A 25,911-nucleotide genomic window follows, 5' to 3' on the forward strand; every position below is an offset into this window, starting at 1 on the left:
CTTCCTGTCCATGTAAAATAGAGAGACTATTTCGGCAAAAAAAGGAGAAATAACTGGTAGCAAATGCTTGCTTCACTGAAAAGAGAATTTCAAAATTGAAAAGTTAAGCTTTTCACCAAAATTTTCTACTAAATTTTCAAGAATTGAACTGCAACAAAAATAGATATGACGTATATGTTAAAGTCCTAGTGTAAGCACAGAAAACTTGAACCTTTGCTAGAACAGAAAGTGCCTGGATTTCAATCTGATATCCTTTTTCTCTGTTCTAGGTACAAGCCAAGTTCAATTAACATAGAATAATTTGGTATTAGTATTGCCTCCCCATAGACTAATTAAGACAGATAAAGACATGTAACACTTGGCAAAAGCTGGTAATGATCTTGACCTACGAGGTTCGATGATTTAAATGACATCCAATATCTGAGATTATAGGACAAGGTGCTGAAAACAGCCTGTGAACTCAAATCCTCACATTTACATTTGTTTCCGAGTTCACGGATAGTAGTAGGAGAAGCTAGGGAAGAGATTATATATAGCTCACAGAGATAAGGGATTTTCAGCACCAAAGTACTAGATTAACATTGTCCCTTGGAAGATAAATACAGATATCTTCAGAAAGAGAAGGTTCATCAACTGCCTTCATTCATAAAGTGCTCACAAACAGAAAGACTAAAACATAGAAGCATTACACAGTTACTTATAATGATTGCAACTTAGCGGAGACATGCTAGATTCCCACTGCATGCAACGGCACAATCATCATACTCTGGTTGCAGGAATTGACGCTCAGCTGCAGCAAATTCCAGGAAAAAAATAACGATTTCAAATATCCACTCTTGGGCCATGCTTGCCTGATTTTTTGATGAAGAATACATATAAATTATTTTTACAATATTAGTTATAAATATATGACTACTAATTAATGTATATTCACAAAAAATATACATCTTAAATACCAAATATACCAACCAAGGGTTCTAGAGACAATTCATTCTTCCTAGTCCAAGCTAGCTAAGGAAATAGTATCATCTTCTCTTGAATGACTTTATTGTTGATGGATCCCCTCGCGGGACTGAGCTACCTTGTGAGCTAACCCCAACTCTTATTGCCGCGGAAACCATACCATCCTATTACCTTACTATAAGAAATTATATCAGCAGGCTTGTCCCGATTTCATTGGCTAAAGACCGCTTTCAAGTAGGTTGAACTCTTGACTCTTGTTCCCCAGGACCAGAGTCTGTAATGCTTACTGCCCTTACCAAGACCTACTCTCTAATCAGTCGAGCTTCAAGACTTTCTCCTTAACCGGTAATGCCAAGTCGTTAATCTTCATCTAGAGCTATAGCTCTCCCCGCAATTCCAACTCGGCCAGAGAATCAAAGGACATATGGTATGTCTTTCTATCCATCCTGATTGTTGGATTGAAATAGAAATAAGACTTTATGCGAGCAAGGTTCAAAATAAATTAGAAAGAATTACAAAAAAATACACATGACTTCACATCATAACAAAAAATGGCTCATGTTTTTAAGTTTTACCCGACATAGCATATATTGTACATATTTTGAAAGCACTAACAAACTCAAAATCTGTGTTCTTACAACCAAATGCTTCTAAAAGCTATGTAGTTAAATTTGTTTTCTCACAACCATTGCTTTCACTCTCTCTTTTTCTCACATCTTCTACATATGCTTCAAGGGGTCGTCCGCCATTACTGCTTCTCCCCCTGTGTCACCTGGTTGCAGTGTAAGAAAATTGAAGAGTAGAAGTCCACCATTGAAGGCCATTCAAAGCTTTATTTTCGAAAATAATATTTTTTTAGTTTGTTAGTTGTTTGGATTGGGTATTGTTCCAATTGATTGAAAATATCAAAAGGAGTTCAAATTTTAAATTTGAAGTGATTTGGAGTAGATTTGAGCAAGATTTGAGTCAAAATTTCGGAAAAGACGCAAGGAAGAAGACGAAGTCAATTTTTTGTATAATTATGTATAATCTTGTATAGTGTATACGAGTGTAAAAACACCTCTTATACGCTATTATATACTTTTATACACCTTTATACAAGCGTCTGTAGACAAACTTTTTCATGATTTTCTGTTGCAATTCTTGTTCAAAACCAGTCCAAATCTCCATTAAATGACTTCAAATTTTATATATAACCTCCTTAAACTATTTCTAACAAGTCTAAAAAATACCCATTCTAAATTTCTCACAAATCAAATTCGGAATTTAAACCCACATATTTAAGTTTGTTAAAAATCTAATTTGCACCACCCAAATAGATTTGGTTTGTTGAACTAATATTGGAGTCACAGTTACTGATTCGAAAATTAACTTAAAAGCTTGAGTAATCGTATTTAAAAATTAAATAGTAATTTCGAGAACCTATTGGAGTTTAATGTTGAGTATTAGCCTATTATTTTTGGGCTAATTGGTTGTAAATTGAAATATGGGCTATAAAATTGAAAAGTAGGGAGCTCAGTTGTTATCATGTGAAATTTTCCCAATAAATTATCCGTCCTTCTATCATTTATAATACCATTTACACTTATATAAATTTATAGGCATATATTTATTATATTAGATTTTAAGTTTTGATAATTGTTTAATTTAAAATTTAATCTAACTGTGTAATTACACTTGTGCAACTAAACAGTAAACTTGTAATTACATTGTAATTACACTATGACAAACAAACAGGTCGTCGTAATTATACAATTGTGTAATTACTACTCTAGTAATTACACCAATTCCAATTACAGGGTGGCTTTCCAAACAAACTCTTACTTTTCTTGAACTTATAATGTATCGTTTATATTTTTATTGTGTTATAATGCTATATTATTAATTCATAAATTAAAAAATTAAAGATCCGTGGGGCTTACACTTTGTGATTCGAGGCTTTCGTCTCACCCAAAATTAAGTAAGACGCTCCGTCTCACGCCCTTGTCTTTTAAAACATTGGTTCGTAATGTGCAAAACCCTCAATCCAATTCTTAATGATTTGGTAAACAAAAGCTTACAATGAAACTATAAATTTTGAATCAAAATTGTAAGATCCGTAGAGTTTAACACCTAATATCTTTCAAATCCAGTTTAGGTATTTGAGTATTCTACTAAGCTTGGATAATCATTAAAGGGCAGAAAATTTATTATAATTGAAACAAATGAATATAAATCTTATTCGTTCTCAAACCCAAAAGATTTCTAAAAGGGATAAGAACTTTTTGTTGTAAAGAACAATAGTTAGCTACTTTTTCAGCCTTGTAATTTGAAAATAGTCACAAAAGTTTTCAAATTTCACATGTCAATGTATATGTTTTGAATCTCCATGAAATTGAGTATTTTTCAATTACTTTTCAGCCTTAATTAAAATATTAATCTCTTGCAAATTTCAATTTTCACATGAAAAGTGACTATTTGTTATTTTAACTATAGAACTTGAATTTCCATAACAAATTTTCCATTTTTTTTTGTGTAACTTCAGCATACGGGTCTGAAGTAGCAAAGACAATCACGCAAAATTTCAGCGTTCATGTAGACGGGCCTGAAGTAGCAAAAATTGCTGAACCAAGTATGCTGAAATTTTTGTTTGTAATTGCTTAACTTAAACATAGTAGCTGAAGTTTTGTTTTTTATTTGCTAAAGCTTTTGTTTATAATTGTTGAACTTAAGCATAGTAGCTGAAGTTTTGTTCTCTATTTGCTTAAGTTTTTGTTTGTAATTGCTGAACTTAAATATTCTAGTAGCTGAAGTTTTGTTCTCTATTTGCTGAAGTTTTTGTTTGTAATTACTGAACTTAAACATTCTAGTAGCTGAAGTATTGTTCTCTATTTGCTGAACTTCAGCATGTTTTAGCTGAAGTTTTGTTCTATATTTGCTGAACTTCAGCATATTTTATGCTATCATGTAATTGATTTTTTATACAGATAATAAGTTTATCATAAGTAGAATTAGTAACTTAAAAAACTAGATAATGATTTAGCACAACAGGTTAAAATGCATTGATAATGTACAAAACTGAATCCAAAAAAACAATAGAATGTGAATTAAAGGAAATGGACTTATATTTACATACATGTACGTACTTACTTTAGAAAATTATTTATAATTTCTTTTTAAATAATTAGATAAACATACTTATGACAACATCATCCCCATGAACTGAAGTTTCATAGCAGCACCAACAGCAGTAGAAGAAAGAAGAAGAAGAAGAAGAAGAAGAAGAAGAAGAAGGAGGAGAAGGAGGAGGAGAAAGGGGGCTGAAGTTGTTTAAAAAGTGGGTACAAGTTAAAAAATTTTAAAAAAATTGGTATAGGTTAAATGGGGGCAACCAAATAAGGCGATTCCATGCAATTTTTACCAAATTAACAATGGCTGAAAAGTGACTGTTTGTTAATTTTATCGGAGATTAAAATTAAGGGCCATGCTTGCCTGATTTAAGCAATAGGACGGAAAAAAAGTTAGAAAGCTTGAAATCTCAATCAGAAAGAGAGTATTTAGGTAGATACCGGAAACATGACATTTGAGAATATATACATGTGTAGTTGGTTCCTACTGTGCTGCTTCACCATTGACCACTGATATAAATAAAACAATAGGAGATTCTGTTGTAATTCTGTAATCTATAAGAATAAAATTTATGCAACAACCTTTAATATGAGTTCCAAATCACAATTCAAAATGATTGATTTCCCAAAAGAATTCTCGTCAAAGTTCTTTAGCTACTTTCCACACAAACAACCTAATTAGCCTATAAAGGTAAAGAACTTGCTCATGCACAGGGTCAATTGTTTGCTAGCGACCAACATGAGACAGTTCTCATTAAGGAGAGCTTAGAACAGAAGCAGCTCCTAGATGTTCAAAAATGATTCACAACACCTATATCATTCAGACACACGTGAATCCAATACCTCTGGAGAAATAAAAAGATCAAATGATACTTTCAACACAGTCCTGGAAAAAACTACACATGATTATAAATCTCGACTCCTTGAAACAAAGAACAGAGAAAGACGGAACCATGTCATTCCCCCAGCCCTTCCCCAGTGAATTTTAACTTCTGGGTTTTATAGTCATATTACGTTGGGTACTCGATCATTTGCACAGATTAGAGAACACTAATATCAGATCTACTAATAAAATTTCACATAACAAGATTTTAAGTGTCTATTATGTAAAGAAAATAGACTGAGGACCTAACTTGACCCCAAAAGCTGAGGATAGCCCAAAACAATAAAAAGAATTCCCTCATCAAATATGAGACATTCTAGCACCTCCCTTCTTCGCATGCCTAGGACTAGACATTTGGAGTGTGAGAATTTGAGATGGCCCCAACATCCGGTAAACCAAGAACATGGATGAGTTTAGAGAAAATGGACCTTGGAGCTAACCGATTCCAAAAACCTCATAAGATGAGTATTGCTCAAATCCATATAATGAAATAATAGCTCATTCCTCAACCAACATGAGACATAGTAATATATTTTGGGCAAAGGTCTAAATTTTCCCCTAAAGTATTCGATTTAGAACAGATTTACCCTCCGTTTAAAAAATGGCATATTCGTACCCCTGCTTCACGTGGCAAAAAAGCCAAATCCCAACAAAAAGTGTGACGATAGGGTATGAATAGGCCTAATCTAATAAACTCTAATACACACACTATGACGACCCAGCCAGTCGTCTCATGAGTTACCGCTCCGTTTTCCCCCATTTCAGCTTCTTTACGCTTCGTTATTCGTGTTTTATGTGATCGGTTGATTAGTTTGAGTTCAGAGAGGATTTTGGTAAGAAATGAGACACTTAGTCTCTTTTAAGAAGACTTAAGTTGGAAAAGTCAACCGGATGTTGACTTATGAGTTAGAGGACTCGTATGTGAGTTTCGATAGTTCGGTTAGCTTTTGGAGGTTTTGTGACTTAGGAGCGTGATCGAAATGGGTTTTGGAGCTGTAGAGAAGATTTAGGCATGAATTGGCGAAGTTAATAGTTTGGCAATTTTCGGTTGATATGCGAGATTTTGATATAGGGGTCGGAAAGGAATTCCGAGAGTTGCAATAGCTTCGTTGTGTCATTTGGGATGTGTGTACAAAATTTCAAGTCATTCGGGTGAGATTTGATAGACTTTTGATCGAAAGTATAATTTAAGAGTTCTTGGAGTTCTTAGCCTTGAATCCCATGTTAAATTGGTGATTTGATATTGTTGTGAGCGTCCAGAGGTTTTGAACAAATTTGAACGATGTCATGGGATGTGTTGGTTCAATTGGTTTGAAGTCCCGGGGATTCGAGCGAGTTCCAGGTAGGTTCCGGGATGTTTTAGGCCAAAAATCATAGCTGTAGCAGGTCCAGAAGGGTTGCAGGCCTCGGAATTCACCAGCGCGGTCCGCACAAAATGAAGTGCATCCGCGGTGAGTGCTGTGCAGACCGCACAAAATGGTGTGCGGCCGCGGTAGGTGTTGTGCGGTCGCGGTGAAGAACATTCCGCTGGTCCTTCTTCGGAAGCTCATATCGTTTGATCTATAAGGAATTGTGAGATGATTCAAAAATGAAAGTTGTAACCCTTTGTGTCTAGTTTCCAGAAAGGTAAAGATATCGCAATTTGGACATCTGTAGAGAAAGTTATGACCAAAATACTAAAGCATGTCACTGCAGAGGAAAGCCTGTGCGGCCGCGGTCGTTTTTGTGCGGACCGCGATCGATTTTGTGCGGCCCGCGGAGGTGGAAATCTGTGGGGTACTCTATAAATACGAGGTTTTGGGTTTTATTTGATATTTTGACCTAAAGAGCTCGGATTTTGATGATTTTTCGAAGTTTTTTAAAGAAATTTATCGGGGTAAGTGATTCTAACTCAGATTTGACTAGAGTACATGAATCTATCATTGAATTCATTATTTAATTCGTGATTTGGGATGGAATTTGGGAAGAAAATTGTGAAATCTTTCAAAAATGTAAAATGATGATTTGACGGACCCAATGGTATCGGAATTGGATAATTTTCATATGGATAGACTCGTGAGAGTATAAGGATTCTAATTTTGTGAATTTTGTCAAATTCCGAGATGTGGACCCGGGGGTCGGGTTTGACCAATTTCTTGAATTTTGTGGTAATTCGATTGTTTTCGCTTGGGCTTTGTTCCCTTAGCATAATGTGACGTATTCACTCTAATTTTGGATAGATTCGACGCGCATGGAGGCCAATTCGAGGGGCAAAGGCATCGCGAGCTAGAGAATTAGCCGGTTCGAGGTAAGTAGTGATTGTAAATGATGTCCTGAGGGTTTGAAATCCCGGATTGCTCATCGTAGTGCTATATTGAGGTGAGACACGCGCTTGATGATGAGCGTGGAGTCGTTTACTATTGGGGATTGTGATTTGGTCCGTCCCGATTGATATTTTTACCGCGTATTTGACTAAAACTTGTTTGTTATCATAATGGTTTGGGCTGATTGCCATATTTGGACTTCGTGCCAACTATTTGAACCCTCCGGGGATTTTATCACTATTTCCTCACTGTTTTGATTTATTACTTGAACTCAGTCCTGTGGTTTCCTTCTGTTTTACAACTCAGCCACTTTTACTCAGTTTTGAGACTTAAATGATATTTCTAAGTGATGTTTTGGGCTGAGAACTACTGTTTTACTAATGCCCGAAGGGTTGTGATGATTTTTTTGGACTGAGTGCGGCCGAGGGCCAGATGTGAGGATACACTGAGTAATATGAGGCCGAGGGCCTGAGATACATTTATACGCCACGAGGTGGCTTGAGTGATGTGAGGCCGAGAGCCGAGAGTTGATGCCACGAGATGGCTTGATATTGCGCTTGAGCCGTAAGGGTCCCCTCCGGAGTCTGCACACCCCTAGTGAGCGCGGGTACCCATTATGATCTGAGAGTGAGCCCGAGGGGCTGATACTAATCTGAGCGTGAGCCTGAGGGGCTGATACTGTTCTGAGAGTGAGCCCGAGGGGCTGATATTGTTCTGAGAGTGAGCCCGAGGGGCTGGTACTATTCTGAGTTGTTGCCCTAGGGGCGGATTTCTATTTGTTAATTACCTGCCAAACTACTTGTTTTACTGGTTGAAAAAGGAAGTTTACTTGATATTTCACTGATTTACTGTTTTAAGTGATTTTACTGCTTCGGTATAGATTGCTTTGTGTTTTCACGTGTTTTCTTGCTTTCAGTCATTATTACATTTATTACTCACTGAGTTGGAGTACTCACTTTACTCCCTGCACCCCTGTATGCAGATTCAGGCGCAGCAGGTCCCACTCCTGAGTGCTGATACCTCCAGTCTAGGCGCTGTTTCGGAGACTCCGAGGTAGCTGTTGGCGTCCGCAGCTCCCGTGTCTCCCTTATCTTATTACTTTTATATTCTTCAAATAGTTGTACCAGATATTGTATTTAGTAGACTCGTATCAGGATCCTTAGTTGCTCATGACTTGTGACACCCTGGTTTGGGCTGTGTCGGGATGGTTTCTTCTATTGTTATCTATATTTCCGCGAATTATTGCTATTAAATCATGCTTTAAACTGTTTTATGGTAATTAACTGCTTAAAGAAGTGTACTGTGTTGGACTGGCTGGCCTTGTCTTCACGAGAGGCGCCATCACGACCGGGTTCGGGGTTAGGGTCGTGTCAAGTTGGTATCAGAACCTAGGTTACATAGGTCTGACGAGTCATGAGCAGGTTTAGTAGAGTCTCGTAGATCGGTACGGAGACGTCTGTATTTATCCTCGAGAGGCTGCAGAACCTTTAGGAAAAACTTCATATTCTTGAAATTCTTGTCGTGCGAACTTGTTGGTCCGAGTACTAAACTTCTGTTATTCCATTCTCTCACAGATGGTGAGGACGCGAGCTACCGGACGAGGTGGACGACCACCAGTGCCACCAGCTGAGACCACCAGAGGTCGTGGACGCGGTCGTGGCAGAGGCAGAGCAGCGAGGGCAGCACCTGTAGATCCACCAGTTGCCCTAGCTCCGGATCAGACTCTAGCTATGGATGCTCCAACAGCACCAGTTCAAGCACCAGCTGTGCCCATCGTGATTCCGGGTCTTCAGAAGACCTTGGCACAGATCTTATCAATTTGCACTAGCCTGGCTCAGGCAGTTTCAGCCACCACAGCAGCAGCTACTTCACAGGCCGGGGGAGGCAATCAGACCCCCGCTGCTCGCACACCTGAGCAGGTAGTGTAGGGACTTCAGACGCCAGGGGCACCTCCAGCCCAGCCGGTTGCACCAGCTCAGGGGTTTGTTGTGCCAGTTATGTCGGATGATGAGCAGCGTCGTCTTGAAAGGTTTGGTAGACTCCAGCCTCCGACATTCAGCGGAGCAGAGGGCGAGGATGCCCAGGGTTTCATGGATAAGTGCCAGCGGATGCTCCGTACAGCAGGGATTCTTGAGTCTAGTGGTTTGGCATTTACTACTTTTCAATTTTCTGGGGCTGCCTTCACTTGGTGGGAGGCATATGAGAGGCATAGGCCTGTGGGAGCAGCGCCCCTCACTTGGCAGGAGTTCTCAGTTCTCTTCTTGGAGAAGTATGTGCCGTAGTCCCGCAGAAAGGAGCTGCGTAGATAGTTTGAGTGGTTGCGACAGGGGGATATGACTGTCACAGTATGAGTCGAGATTTTCTGAGTTGGCTCGTCATGCCGTCTGGATGGTTCCGACAGATCGTGAGAGGATCAGGAGGTTTGTTGATGGCCTTAAATATCATCTTCGTATTCTTATGACCAGAGAGAAAGTGATGGGTGCTACCTTCGAGGAGGTTGTTGATATCGCCCGGGAGATTGAGACTGTTCACCGTCAGGAGCAAGAGGAGAGGGAGGCCAAGAGGCCTCGAGGATCGGGCAGTTATAGTGGTGCCCCTTCGAGGGGCCAGTTCCATCGTGGTAGAGGTCGTTCTTTAAGGTCTGCTCAGTCAGCCCTTCCAGAGTATCGCGGGGCATCTTCAGGTTGTGGTTATCATGGGTCTCAGCAGGGCCAGCCTTCACTCAGCGCCCTCCCAGTTCAGAGTTCATCTCATGCCCCATCAGCTCAGGGTTCTTCTATGCCGAGTGCATCAGCTAGTCACTCTGGTGCGAGGGGTTCCCTATAGTCCCCTTCTCCAGCACTTGGGAGTTGTTTTAAGTGTGGAGAGTTTGGGCATGTGTGGAGGCAGTGTCCTCGTCGTGTTGCTAGTTCGTCTCAGTAGATGGGTCAGCCCTCGACTTCTGCTCCAGTTACTTCACCACCCGCCCAACCAGCTAGGGGTGGAGGTCAGGCAGCCAGGGGTCTCCCCAGAAGGGGAGGTCGATCAGGAGGTGGCCATGCTCGTTTCTATGCACTCCCAGGCAGACCCGATGCTATTGCTTCAGATGCTGTTATCACAGGTATTGTTTCAGTTTGCCACAGAGATGCCTCTGTATTATTTGATCCTGGTTCCACCTTTTCTTATGTCTCATCATATTTTGCTCGTTATTTGGGTACGCCCCGTGAGTTTTTTGCTTTACCTGTTCATGTATCTACCCCGGTGGGCGATACTGTTGTTGTAGACCGTGTGTACCGGTCATGTATGGTGACTATTGGGGGTCTGTAAACCCGAGTGGATCTATTACTATTGACCATGGTGGATTTCGATGTCATTTTGGGCATGGATTGGTTATCTCCGTGTCGTGCTATTCTAGACTGACATGCTAAGACAGTCACTTTGGCTATGCCGGGTGTACCGCGAATCAAGTGGCGTGGTGTGACTGATTATGTTCCTAGTAGAGTGATCTCTTTCTTGAAGACCCAGCGTATGGTTGGGAAGGGTTGCCTTTCATATCTAGCGTTCGTGAGGGATGTTGGAGCTGAGACTCCTAATATTGATTATGTCCCAATTGTGAGGGATTTTTTCGATGTTTTTCCTGGAGACCTGTCGGGCATGCCACCGGACAGGGATATTGATTTTGGTATTGACCTGGTGCCGGGCACTCAGCCCATTTCTATTCCGCCATATCATATGGCACCAACAGAATTGAAAGAATTAAAGGAGCAGCTTTAAGAACTCCTAGATAAGGGGTTCATTCAGCCTAGTGTGTCACTTTAGGGTACGCCCATTCTGTTTGTGAAGAAGAAGGATGGCACAATGAGAATGTGCATCGATTATAGGTAATTGAACAAGGTAACAATTAAGAACAAGTATCCTTTACTTCGCATTGATGATTTATTTGACCAGCTTCAGGGAGCGAGGGTGTTCTCCAAGATTGATCTCCGTTCGAGTTATCACCAGTTGAAGATCAGGGATTCAGATATTCTTAAGACTGCTTTCAGGACCAGATATGGTCATTATGAGTTCCTTGTTTTGTCTTTCGGGTTGACCAATGCCCCAGCAGCGTTCATGCATTTGATGAACAGCGTGTTTCGGCCTGATCTTGATTCGTTCGTTATAGTATTCATTGATGATATTCTGGTGTACTCGCGTAGTCAGGAGGAGCACGCGGAGCATTTGAGAGTTGTATTGCAGAGATTGAGGGAGGAGAAGCTGTATGCAAAATTCTCCAAGTGTGAGTTTTGGCTCGGTTTAATGACTTTCTTGGGGCACGTGGTGTCCAGCGAGGGTATTCAGGTTGATCCAAAGAAAATGGAGGTGGTTCAGAGTTGGCCTAGACCGTCCTCAGCCACAAAGATTCGTAGCTTTCTTGGGTTGGCAGGCTATTATCGCCGGTTAGTTCAGGGATTCTCATCTATCGCATCGCCCTTGACCAAGTTGACTCAGAAGGGTGTTTCATTTGTATGGTCAGACGAGTATGAGGAGAGCTTTCAGAAGCTCAAAATAGCCTTGACCACAGCTCCAATATTGGTTTTGCCATCAGCTTCAGGTTCATATACCGTGTATTGTGATGCCTCGAGAGTTGGGATTGGTTGTGTATTAATGCAGGAGGGTAAGGTTATTGCTTATGCTTCTTGTCAGTTCAAGCCCCATGAGAAGAACTACCCTATTCATGATGTGGAGTTGGCTGCCATAGTTCATGCATTGAAGATTTGGATGCATTATTTGTATGGTGTATCTTGTGAGGTATTCATCGATCATCGCAGTCTTCAGCATTTGTTCAAGCATAAGGATCTTAATTTGAGGCAGCGGAGATGATTGGAGTTGCTTAAGGATTATGATATCAATATATTGTACCATCCGGGAAAGGCCAATGTGGTGGCCGATGCTTTGAGCCGAAAGGCAGTGAGTATGGGAAGTTTGGCATATATTTCAGTTGGGGAGAAACCCCTTGCAGTTGATGTTCAGGCCTTGGCCAATCGGTTCGTAAGGTTGGATATTTCGGAGCCCAGTCGGTTGTTGGCGTATGTGGTTTCTCGGTTTTCCTTATATGATCGTATCAGAGAACGCCAGTATAATGATCCGTATTTGCTTGTCCTTAAGGACAGAGTTCAGCATGATGATGCTAGAGATGTGACCATTGGTGATGATGGGGTGTTGAGGATGCAGGGCCGGATTTGTGTGCCTTATGTGGATGGGCTTCGAAAGTTGATTCTGGAGGAGGCCCATAGCTCACGGTATTCCATTCATCCGGGTGCCGCGAAGATGTATTAGGATTTGAGGCAGCACTATTGGTGGAAAAGAATGAAGAAAGATATTGTGATATTTGTAGCTCGGTGTCTCAATTGTCAGCAGGTGAAATATAAGCATCAGAGATCGAGTGGCTTGCTTCAGCAGATGGTTATTCCTGAGTGGAAGTGGGAGAGGATCACTATGGAGTTTGTTGTTGGGCTTCCACGGACTTTGAAGAAGTTCGATGCTATTTGGGTGATTGTGGATCGGCTGACCAAGTCCGCGCATTTCATTCCAGTGTGTACTACTTATTCTTCAAAGCGGTTGGCAGGGATTTATATTCGGGAGATTGTTCGTTTGCATGGTGTACCGATTTCCATCATTTCAGACAGAGGTACTCAGTTTACTTCGCAATTTTGGAGAGTCATGCAGAGAGAGTTGGGTAATCAGGTGGAGTTGAGCACAATTTTTCATCCTTAGACGGACGGACAGTCCGAGCGTACTATTTAGATATTGGAGGACATGTTGCGTGCTTGTGTCATTGATTTCGGAGGATCATAGGATGGGTTTCTACCGCTCGCAGAGTTTGCCTACAACAACAGCTACCAGCCGAGTATTCAGATAGCTCCATATGAGGCCTTGTATGGGAGGCGGTGTAGATCTCCAGTTGGTTGGTTCGAGACCGGAAAGGCTAGGCTATTGGGGACTGATTTGGTACAGGATGCTTTGGAGAAGGTGAAGGTGATTGAGGAGAGGCTTCATATAGTGCAGTCGAGGCAAAAGAGTTATGTTGATAGGAAGGTTCGAGATGTGTCCCACATGGTTGGCGAGAAGGTTCTGCTGAAGGTTTCACCTATGAAGGGTGTTATGAGATTTGGGAAGAAAGGGAAATTGAGTCCTCGGTTCATTGGGCCTTTTGAGGTGCTTCGGAGAATTGGGGAGGTGGCTTATGAGCTTGCTTTGCTACCCAGCTTGTCGAGTGTGCATTCGGTATTTCATGTTTCTATGCTCTGAAAGTATATTGCGGATCCGTCTCATGTTTTGGACTTCAGCACGGTTCAGTTGGATGATGATTTGACCTTTGATGTGGAGCCAGTAGCAATTTTGGGTCGTCAGGTTCGGAAGTTGAGGTCAAAGGATATAGCTTCAGTGAAAGTGCAATGAAGAGGTCGCCCCGTGGACGAGGCTACCTGGGAGACCGAGCGGGATATGCAGAGCAGATATCCTCACCTATTCGAGGATTCAGGTATGTTTCTTGAGTCGTTCGAGGATGAACATTTGTTTAAGTTGGGGAGGATGTGACGACCCGGTCAGTCGTCTCATGAGTTACCTCTCCGTTTTCCCCATTTCAGCTTCTTTACGCTTTGTTATTCGTTTTTTATGTGATCGGGTTGATTAGTTTGAGTTCGGAGAGGATTTTGGTAAGAAATGAGACACTTAGTCTCTTTTAAGAAGGCTTAAGTTGGAAAAGTCAATCGGATGTTGACTTATGTGTTAGAGGACTCAGATGTGAGTTCCGATGGTTCGGTTAGCTTCGGGAGGTGATTTATGATTTAGGAGCGCGATCGAAATGGGTTTTGGAGCTGTAGAGAAGATTTAGGCTTGAATTGGCGAAGTTAATAGTTTGGCGATTTCTGGTTGATAGGCGAGATTTTGATATAGGGGTCGGAAAGGAATTTCGAGAGTTGCAGTAGCTTCGTTGTGTCATTTGGGATGTGTGTACAAAATTTCAGGTCATTCGGGTGAGATTTGATAGACTTTTGATCGAAAGCATAATTTAAAAGTTCTTGGAGTTCTTAGGCTTGAATCCCATGTTAAATTGGTGATTTGATGTTGTTGTGAGCGTCCCGAGGTATTGAACAAGTTTGAACGATGTCATGGGATGTGTTGGTACAATTGGTTTGAAGTCCCGGGGATTCGGGCGAGTTCCGGGTAGGTTCCGGGATGCTTTAGGCCAAAAATCATAGTTGTAGCAGGTCCAGAAGGGCTGCATACCTCAGAACTCACCAGCGTGGTCCGCACAAAATGAAGTGCGTCCGTGGTGAGTGTTGTGCGGACCGCACGAAAATGGTGTGCGGCCGCGGTAGGTGCAGTGCGAACCGCACAAAATGGTGTGCGGCCGCGGTGAAGAACATTCCGCTGGTCCTACTTCGGAAGTTCATATCTTTTAATCTACAAGGATTTTTGAGATGATTCAAAAACGAAAGTTGTAGCCCTTCGTGTCTAGTTTCCATAAAGGTAAAGATATTGGAATTTGGACATCTGTAGCCAAAGGTATGACCAATATACTAAAGCCTGTCACTGCAGAGGAAAGCCTGTGCGGCCATAGTCGTTTTTGTGCGGACCGCACTGGTTTTATGCGGACCGCGGTTGATTTTGTGATGCCCGCGGAGGTGGAAATCTGTGGGGTACTCTATAAATACGAGGTTTTGGGTTTTATTTGATATTTTGACCTAGAGAGCTCGGATTTTGACGATTTTTTGAAAGTTTTTCAAGAAATTCATCGGGGTAAGTGATTCTTACTCAGATTTGGCTAGAGTACATGAATCTATCATTGAATTCATCATTAATTCGTGATTTGGGATGAAATTTGGGAAGAAAATTGTGAAATCTTTCAAAAATATAAAATGATGATTTGACGGACCAAATGGTATCGGAATTGGATAATTTTCGTATGGATAGACTCGTGAGAGTATAAGGATTCTAATTTTGTGAATTTTGTCAAATTCCAAGATGTGGACCCGGGGGTCGGGTTTGACCAATTTCTGGAATTTTGTGGTAATTCGATTGTTTTCGCTTGGGCTTTGTTCCCTTAGCATAATGTGACGTATTCGCTCAGATTTTGGATAGATTCGACGCGCGTGGAGGCCAATTCGAGCGGCAAAGGCGTCGCGAGCTAGAGACTTAGCCGATTCGAGGTGAGTAATGATTGTAAATGATGTCCTGAGGGTTTGAAACCCCGGATTGCACATCGTAGTGCTATATTGAGGTGAGACACGCGCTTGATGATGAGCGTGGGGTCGTTTACTATTGGGGATTGTGATTTGGTCCGTCCCGATTGATGTTTTTACCGCGTATTTGACTGAAACTTGTTTGTTATCATAATGGTTTGGGTTGATTGCCATATTTGGGCTTCGTGCCAACTATTTGAACCCTCCGAGGATTTTTATCACTATTTCCTCACTATTTTGATTTATTACTTGAACTTAGTCCTGTGGTTTCCTACTGTTTTACAACTCAGCCACTTTTACTTAGTTTTGAGACTTAAATGATATTTCTAAATGATGTTTTGGGCTGAGAACTACTGTTTTACTAATGCCCGAGGGGCTTGTGATAATTTTTTTGGACTGAGTGCGACCGAGGGCCAGATGTGAGGATACACTGAGTGATATGAGGCCGAGGGCCTGAGATACATTTATACGCCACGAGGTGGCTTGAGTGATGTGAGGTCGAGAGCCGAGAGTTGATGCCACGAGATGACTTGATATTGCGCTTGGGCCGTAAGGGGCCCCTCCGGAGTCTGCACACCCCCAGTGAGCGCGGGTACCCATTGTAATCTGAGAGTGAGCCCGAGGGGCTGATACTGTTCTGAGAGTGAGCCCGAAGGGCTGGTACTATTCTGAGTTGTTGCCCAAGGGGCGGATCTCTATTTGTTAATTACCTGCCAAATTACTTGTTTTACTGGTTGAAAAAGGAAGTTTACTTGATATTTCACTGATTTACTGTTTTAAGTGATTTTACTGCTTTGGTATAGATTGTTTTGTATTTTCACGTGGTTTCTTGCGTTCAGCCATTATTTACATTTATTACTCACTGAGTTTGAGTACTCACTTTATTCCCTGCACCCATGTGTGCAGATTCAGGCGCAGTAGGTCCCGCTCCTGAGTGCAGATCCCTCCAGTCTAGGCGGTGTTTCGGAGACTACGAGGTAACTGTTGGTGTCCGCAACCCCCGTGTCTCCCTTATCTTATTACTTTTATATTCTTCAAACAGTTGTACCAGATATTGTATTTAGTAGACTCGTATCAGGATCCTTAGTTGCTCATGACTTGTGACACCCCGGTTTGGGTTGTGTCGGGATGGTTTCTTCTATTGTTATCTATATTTTCGCGAATTATTGTTATTAAATCATGCTTTAAACTGTTTTATGGTATTTAACTGCTTAAAGAAGTATACTATGTTGGATTGGCTGGCCTTGTCTTCACGAGAGGCGTCATCACGATCGGATTCGGCGTTAGGGTCGTGTGTCACACACCTCTTCTTTCACCCCCCTACCCAAAACCCCAATCTAACAGAAATCATAGAATCCACGCTCCCATCCCAACCCCTCACCGCCGACCACGAACGACAAACCCTACCTCTACTTAACTGAAAAGAGCCGCGTAAGAAAGATGAAAATGGGTGGACCTCTGGTTACTGAAAAACAACTGATTTTGGAGTTTCGTTGACGGTAAAAATGGAGTTCAGGATGACGTAAACGAAGGAGGAGGAGATGGTGGCTGTTTGAGGTAGTTTCAACGGGTGGAGCTCTTGTGGTAGCTGTTGCGTAAACAGTCTAGCAGCTAACTTCCTAGCAAAAACCACACTCCTAACATCCCGGCTACATTTCCAATCAAGCTCCGACGGCGACTTTTCTTTCATCATACAAGCATTGCGATGAATATGCTCGTTAGACTTCCACTAGAGAAGAGGAGTTTCAGTCTTGCTCCTTGCTCCTCCAATATCTCTCCGCAACTTCATTGAGGGGGTGGGGAAATTGTTCGTCTTCCGGCGAGGCAGTTTACGAGTATTTTTAGGCAGTTTGTGAAAAAGATCTAGTTCGGAGAATGTAATCGCTGGGAGCTCAGTGTTGTTGCTGGTGTTCTTCATCTTTGATGCACAAATACAACCCCTTTCTCTGTCTGTGTGCGTGTGAGGGTAACATATGAGAGTCTTGGGGGGGGGGGTGAAAGAAGGGTTTGTGTGTGTGTTATGGTTAATAATTAGATCGGGGAGGGGTTAATTAAAATGCCAAGTGGATTTTTATTTTATTTTTAAATGAGGAAAAGCATTTTAAATTCAGGTAGGTGATTTCCGCTAGAGTTGCTCCTTTCAGGTCGAAGGGTATAGTTTGGTGAAAAAACCTGATAGAAGGAAAGCAACATCTCAATTTCACTTGAGGCTACTGGCTAGAGAAATATCTTCTAATTATAGCAGAAGCTTTTAAAATATACCAACCTTATAACAGATTTACAAGTGATGTCACCTTTTTTGTTGCACAGTCTCTGAAAACATTTCTATGAGTGCATTGCAGGTCCAATGTAAGACAGAATCTCAATACTAGTTCTTTCATGTAATTGTACTGAAAATTTGAGTATATTGGCGTGAAACTTCAGTACTAACAAACTCTATCAATTCAAATGTGAACATAAGAATTGGACATAAAAAGGGAATTAAATCTAGTTGACTATGGTTGCTACAGCTTGAGCCAGTCCAACAAAACACATTGAGATGATCATTCAATTGCAATCCATGAAGATATGACCTTAGATCCAATTCAATATCTTATTTTGGAAAACATTTAAAGTGGCTCAATACTGAACCCAAAACTGCAAACACTCATGTAGATCCAGAATAACTGAAAGAGCTTTACCTAAGAACATTATGACATTTGAAAACTAGCATCAATTAACATAAATTCCTATTTAAGTGAATATATCTCAATTTAATTGACATGCAGCAGTAGGCATTATTTTTCAAGGAAAGGGGTACTAGATAACAAAATATTTAGTGCGAAACTTTCCGGAACTCCTAATATCTTACCTATTTAAAGTAATTTAATCTCAAGAGTTACAAACTATAGTGAAAATGTATGGTACTCCCTCCGTCCCAAAAAGATGATACTTTTCGGATTTCAAAAGTCAAACTTCTTAACTTTGACCATAAATTCGAACATAGAATCTTTAAGTTTTTTTTTTAAAATAAAATTTATATAATTGGAAACTATATAAAAGGTACTATGTGTCACAATAACTAACAATTCAAAATATTTAAAGAAGGTATATGAAAGGTCGTGGTTAAAGAACAACTCGTTTGACTCTTGAAATTCGAAAAGTATCATCACTTTTGGGACAGCGGGAGTAATAATTAGCTGTGGCCATGTAACAAACTTTTGTCTAAAAGACACATTTTTGGCATTTAACTATTTGGTCTATATTTCAGCTGCAGGTATGTTTTCTCTTCTGCAAGAGTAGAATATTAAAAATCCACATATAATGAAAAGGATGAGAATAGAAAAGGGCAAAGATATTGATTTTCCAGATAAGAACAAGAATAACTCCTATAGTTGCAGAGCACAAGGCATTCATCATCAGTTTGAAGTTCAAGACATCAGGTAATACAACCAAAATAACCGCTCTTGCGAAAGATTATTGTTTCTTGAAAATAGTTCAATGACTAACAAGATCCCCAAGCAATATGGACCACAATTTTAACAGCACTTAAGAAAAATGGATAGACTGTAACTCTTACAAGTTAATAGAATAGTCACAGGATTGTCTTCGTCCGAGTTATTTCAGCTCCGTTGATGTTGCCTTCGTGGTCCCTTCTTAAAAAAGGGACAAACTAGGCTCGTAACATAGATTTCTGCCTCCTCAAGACATGGAGCAAAGTTAGTAACATCTAGATATCTGGTCGAGTCATCCTTTAGATTGTATTTCGTGAAACATGATCCAAAGTGAAGCAAAACTTCACCTTCATTTGACATAAAAATGGGTGGAGTAAAAATATATCCCGTAGGACGATCAGGAAAGTTGATGGTAAACATCTTTGTCCAAGATTCTTTTACCCCATACTCCTTCATAACCCAGATATCTACATGAGTCATCCGCTCGTAATTACAAAATGCAGAAAGATCATTTCCAAACACTCCTAGCACCAAAAAATCACACCCTTTAAAATCAGAGGGCTTCTCTACCTCTGCCCATTTCTCATCAGCCAAATCAATCGAAATGATGTTCCGGTCCCTGTCAAGCCAATGGAGTTTCTGATTCACAAGCTTACCCGATACAGACAACAGCTGCCTACCCTGAAAATCTGTTGGGAATAAACCCCTTACCAAAATAATATTCACGGTAATAAAGCGGAATAATAATGTAGCACCGAGATACGGTAATTAACAAGAATAAAAGAGTAACAATGACACCAAAATTTTTACGTGGAAAACCCTTCTGAATAAGGGAAAAAACCACGACCCCGAGAGGAGCAACTGATATCACTATAGTAAGGAATTTTACAACTTTGTAGGTCGGAGGTAAATACTCCAAAGACCACTACAACACTCAAAAGAAATAACCCTCTTTTGATATTCCCACCTCACTACAATATCGCTCACTCTCTATTTTCCTCACAGACTATTTTCTTATACCTTGTCTGTGAAACCTTACTCTTTCTTTCTCTCTTTGTTGGTGTGTAGAAATGAGAGTTGAAGCTCTCCTTTTATAGCCAAAGCTTCACCCTCTAAAGCCTACAATATTTGACAATTTACACACACTTTTCACAATTCAACAAAGTTGGCTACCAAACCAAAGAAATTCAACAAGGTTGGCTACCAACCAAACCAAGTCAACAAGGTTGGCTACCAAACCAAAGAAAACTCTTATTAGGCACATGCCTAATACTTCTTCAATGAGATGGACATCATCAATCTCCCCCTCCAGTCTCATTCATCTAGAGGAGGTAGCACTGTCTTCTAGTTTGAGTGCATGCCGACAAGTTCTTTGCATAGCTCGAACTTGTTCCTTGGTACCACCTTGGTCAGCATATCTGCGGGATTCTCACTTGTAGAAATCTTCAAGACTTTTAGAGATTCATCATCTACCATTTCTCGAATCCAATGATATCTCACATCAATGTGTTTGGTCCTTGCATGGTACATAGAGTTCTTGCTAAGGTCTATTGCACTTTGACTGTCACAATAGACGACATACTCCTTCTGATGCAATCCAAGCTCTTGAAGGAATCGCTTGAGCCATATCATCTCCTTGCCAGTTTCTGTAGCGGCAATGTACTCTGCTTCAGTTGTTGAAAGTGCAACGCACTTCTGCAACTTAGACTGCCATGATATAGCTCCCCCTGAAAATGTAAATAAATATCCAGTAGTAGATTTTCTGTTGTCAATGTCACCTGCCATATCAGCATCTGTATAGCCCTTCAAGATTGGATCAGATCCTCCAAAGCACAAACAATCTCCCGTGGTACCTCTCAGGTACCTGAGTATCCACTTGACTGCTTCCCAATGTTCCTTTCCAGGATTTTCAAGAAACCTGCTGACAACACCAACTGCGTGAGCAATATCAGGTCTAGTACATACCATTGCATACATCAAGCTTCCGACTGCTGAAGCATAAGGAACTTTAGCCATGTTCCCTTTCTCCTCCACTGTTGTAGGACACATCTTCTTACTCAACTTTAGATGACCAGCAAGAGGTGTGCTGACTGGCTTAGCATTCTTCATGTTGAAGCGTTCTAGTACACGTTCAATGTACTTCTCCTGAGATAGCCACAACTTTCTACTTGTTCTCTCTCGAACTATCTTCATCCCTAGAATTTGTTGTGCTGGGCCCAAGTCCTTCATATCAAATGACTTGGACAGATCTCCTTTCAACTTTGCTATCAACCCCTTGTCTTTTCCTACAATTAACATGTCATCCACATACAACAACAATATAATAAAGTTATTCTCAGAAAATCTTTTGAAGTATACACATGGATCAGAATAGGTCTTTAGGTATGTTTGACTTTTCATGAATGAATCAAACTTCATGTACCACTGCCTTGGTGCCTGCTTCAATCCATAAAGACTCTTATTCAATTTGCACACCATGTGTTTCTTTCCAGCTACTTCAAATCCTTCTGGTTGCTCCATATAAATCTCCTCTTCCAAATCTCCATGAAGAAATGCAGTTTTCACATCCAACTGCTCCACTTCAAGATCTAGGCTAGCTGCTAAGCTCAAAATTGTTCGAATAGAAGTCATTTTAACAACGGGGGAGAAAATTTCGTCAAAATCAATACCTTTCTTCTGTTCGAAGCCTTTAACCACCAATCGAGCTTTGTATCTGACCAGCTTGCCATCTCCATCTTTCTTGAGTTTAAAGACCCATTTGCATTTGAGTGGTCTTTTACCCTTTGGAAGTTCAACCAGCTTGTATGTGCCATTTTTCTGGAGAGATTCCATCTCTTCTTGCATAGCTTTCATCCACTGGTTCTTTTCTGGATGGGACAACACCTCCTTAAGACTTTCTGGCTCCCCCTCATCACTGATGAGGACATACTCTGTGGAAGGGTACCTGCGTGACTCTACCCTTGGCCTCTCTGATCTCCTCAGAGGTTGAGGTTGTTCTTCTCCCTGAGTGGGGTGCTCCACTTCCTCGACACCTTCATCAAGTTGCTCCCCCTGCTCAATAACCTCACCAGGTTGCTCCCCCTGCTCGGCAACCTCGTCGGTCGTACTTTCTGCACTTGTGGGATTGTTAGAAGTAGAAGGAATAGTAACAAAGTTAGGAATTATACCATTCTTCGCCTTTTCTGACATATCAGCAGCAGTTCCAACTTCACTTTCTCGGAAGACTACATCTCTACTTCTGATGACCTTCTTCTTTACAGGATCCCACAGTCTGTACCCGAACTCTTCATCTCCATATCCGATAAATATGCAGGGAATAGATTTATCATCCAGCTTTGTTCTCTGCTCTTTTGGTACATGTGCAAAAGCTCTGCAACCGAACACCTTCAGATGCGAGTAGGACACCTCCTTGTTGGTCCAGACTCTCTCTGGGATTTCAAACGCCAACGGAACTGATGGACTCCTATTGATCAGGTAACAGGCTGTCTGAACTGCTTCACCCCAGAATGACTTAGGCAGTTTAGCCATTCTGAGCATGCTTCTCACCTTCTCCACAATGGTGCGGTTCATCCTCTCGGCTACGCCATTGTGCTGTGGGGTTCCAGGAACTGTCTTTTCATGTCTGATCCCATGACTTGAACAATACTCTTCAAATTCCCTTGAAGTGTACTCACCTCCATTGTCACTTCGGAGACGCTTTAGCTTTCGACCCGTCTCCCTTTCTACTAGAGCATGAAACTTCTGGAAAACTTGAAACACCTGATCTTTGGTTTTCAAAATATAAACCCATAATTTTCGTGAAGCATCATCAATAAAAGTAACAAAATATTTGTTACCGCCCATTGATTCAATTTCCATTGGGCCGCAAACATCAGAATATACTAAATCAAGTATATTCAATTTTCTTTCAGACGATGTCTGAAATGAGACTCTATGCTGCTTACCAAATAAACAGTAGTCACAAGGTTTTACCGTTGTACCTTTGGCATAAGAAATGAGTGATTTCTTGGCAAGAATCTGCAATCCCTTCTCGCTCATATGACCCATTCTTTTGTGCCACAAATCTACAGAAATCTCATCTTGTGCCGCGTTCAATTCACCTTGGCATATTTCTGCATTTGTCCTGTACAACGTGCCACGAGCAACTCCCTTTGCAATCACCAATGATCCCTTAGTGAGTCTCCACTTTTGATTTGCAAAATAGCTCTCGTATCCATCTCGGTCTAAAGCAATTCCCGAGATCAAGTTCATCCGTAAATCAGGTACATGCCGCACATCCTTTAGAACCAATGTGCATCCGACATTTGTCTTGATACAAATGTCACCAATCCCCGCAATCTTTGAGTAACTTGTGTTACCCATTTTCACTGTGCCGAAATCACCTGCTACATATCTGCAAAAAAGATCTCTTACCGGTGTGGCATGGTGAGATGCCGCTGTGTCAACCACCCATTCCGACTCTGAACCTGACAGGTGCATGCATTCCTCTTCCTCATTTATAAAGAGGACAACATTATCATTATTTTGCACCATGGCGGCTGTGTTGTCGTCATTCTTCTGGCCACTGGTTTCACCTTTGCCCTTCCTTGGATTTGGGCAATCTCTTTTGAAGTGACCTGGTTGATTACAGTTGTAGCAATTTCTGACTCTTGATTTGGATCGGTTCTTTGACTTCCCACGAGCTCCGGATCTACCATAGTTGTTCGAACTCCTTTGATAACTCCTGCCTCTACCTTCTGTGATGAGAGCCTGTCCTTGATTTTCAGGCTTCTTTCTCATCTTCTCATTGAGTAGAAGAGCCGATGTGACATCTTTCAACTCAATAGTAGTCTTACCGTGCAGGATGGTTGTTGCCAAGTTATCGTACGAAGATGGCAACGAGTTCAATAGCAAGATGGCTTTATCTTCTTCCTCGATTTTCACTCCGAGGTTGGCAAGCTGTGTGATTAGTCCGTTAAACACATTTAAATGTGACAAAAAATTCGTACCTTCACTCATGTGTAGGGCGTATAACTGCTTCTTCAGGTACAATTTATTTGTCAGCGTTTTGGACATGTATAGGCTTTCCAACCTTGTCCAAATTCCTCGTGCAGTGTCTTCATCAATGATGTTATTTACCACATCATCTGATAAGTGCAACCTAATTGCACTAGCAGCTCTTTCATCCAAGTCAGCCCAATCCTCAGCTTTCATGGTATCAGGCTTTTTGGAATCAACATCTAGAACCTTGTGTAATCCTTGTTGGATGAGCAGATCTCTCATCCTTCTTTGCCATGTTGAGAAACCGTTATCTCCGTTGAATTTTGCTACCTCGTACTTTACTCCGGACATTTTTATTTTTTCACCAAGTATAGTACTACCGACAGTGAATAGTATTTCAGTGAACGAGCAGAACCCGTGCTCTGATACCAGTTGTTGGGAATAAACCCCTTACCAAAATAATATTCACGGTAATAAAGCGGAATAATAATGTAGCACCGAGATACGGTAATTAACAAGAATAAAAGAGTAACAATGACACCAAAATTTTTACGTGGAAAACCCTTCTGAATAAGGGAAAAAACCACGACCCCGAGAGGAGCAACTGATATCACTATAGTAAGGAATTTTACAACTTTGTAGGTCGGAGGTAAATACTCCAAAGACCACTACAACACTCAAAAGAAATAACCCTCTTTTGATATTCCCACCTCACTACAATATCGCTCACTCTCTATTTTCCTCACAGACTATTTTCTTATACCTTGTCTGTGAAACCTTACTCTTTCTTTCTCTCTTTGTTGGTGTGTAGAAATGAGAGTTGAAGCTCTCCTTTTATAGCCAAAGCTTCACCCTCTAAAGCCTACAATATTTGACAATTTACACACACTTTTCACAATTCAACAAAGTTGGCTACCAAACCAAAGAAATTCAACAAAGTTGGCTACCAACCAAACCAAGTCAACAAGGTTGGCTACCAAACCAAAGAAAACTCTTATTAGGCACATGCCTAATACTTCTTCAATGAGATGGACATCATCAAAATCATCAATATCTCTCCACGAATCAGACTTTAGACTATATATTTTGACCTTAACATGACACAATCGTCCATTTCTGTTAATAGGAAAAATACCCAATACCTTGTAATCATCTCGGAAAGCATCATATGCAAAACCAAATCTGAAACTGTAACGATGTTTGTCCAAATTGTAACGGCGGCTTACATCAAGTGTATAATTAGGCAATTTCTTATACTTTCTAATTGATGGATTCCATAGAAACAAGTTATATAATAATCTGTCAGTTGCTGCGACAGCAAGACAAAGCAATCCATTGAAAGAACCCACAATCGAAGGATAATAACCGGGGATTTACCGGGATAATCCAAGTCAAATGCCTCAGCAACAAAATCATAAAGTAAAGCGCTAAGAGAACACTCCTTGACATAGTGTGTAGCATTACAAACATTAAACATAACTCCACGGTGGTTAGATAATAAGAGATGGGTCTTCACAAATTCAGGGCCAGAGATTAAGGAAAGCCAAGATTTTGAAACAGACCTGAATTGCAAGAGGAATTTAACTGGAAGCTTTAACAAGATTTCTGTGATGAGTTGCTTGACTGAGCAGGAAGGTTTCGGGGTTTTCTCCGTTTTGGGTGTCGATGGGTAGCATCATCTCCTTCGGTTTCCATTTGGATTGCAGAAATGGAGCTCTTGTTTTGGCTTTTTGATGCGGCCTACGGGGGTTTTAATGTTTTGGAAAAGTTGGTGACACTTACAGCCGTTTGGATTGGCTTATAACTCGTTTGGCCAACCGGCAAAAATCAGCTTAATTTGAGAAGTGTTTTTCTCAAAAGTACTTTTGGCGAGAAACAATTTGTGTTTAGTTAATTAGTTTAAAAAGTATTTCTGAGCAACAATTAGTGTTTGGTCAAGTTTTAAAAAACTGCTTCTAAGTGTATTTTTCTCAAAAGTGCTTCTCAAAAAAGTGCTTTAGAAGAGAAGCTATTTTTTTCTACTTATAATCAAAAGCA

At 40.9% G+C, this 25,911-nt stretch overlaps 1 long non-coding RNA gene across 3 annotated transcripts; it reads right to left on the reverse strand.

Moving 5' to 3' along the window:
- Positions 1-455: 455 nt before the first annotated feature.
- Positions 456-25,630, reverse strand: LOC104233706 (uncharacterized). 3 transcript variants are annotated; one of them, XR_011404529.1, is made up of 4 exons: positions 25,437-25,630; positions 19,020-19,583; positions 970-1,409; positions 456-790 (listed from the first exon to the last, which is right to left on the reverse strand). It is a non-coding gene; the product is annotated as an uncharacterized lncRNA (long non-coding RNA). The 3 variants fall into 3 exon arrangements; XR_011404528.1 differs by having other exon boundaries at positions 456-851; XR_011404527.1 differs by lacking the exons at positions 456-790; positions 970-1,409 and having other exon boundaries at positions 18,832-19,583.
- Between the last annotated feature and the right edge of the window lie 281 nt (positions 25,631-25,911).

This window comes from Nicotiana sylvestris, chromosome 12 (genome assembly GCF_000393655.2).
Source record: "Nicotiana sylvestris chromosome 12, ASM39365v2, whole genome shotgun sequence".
Lineage (NCBI taxonomy): Eukaryota > Viridiplantae > Streptophyta > Magnoliopsida > Solanales > Solanaceae > Nicotiana > Nicotiana sylvestris.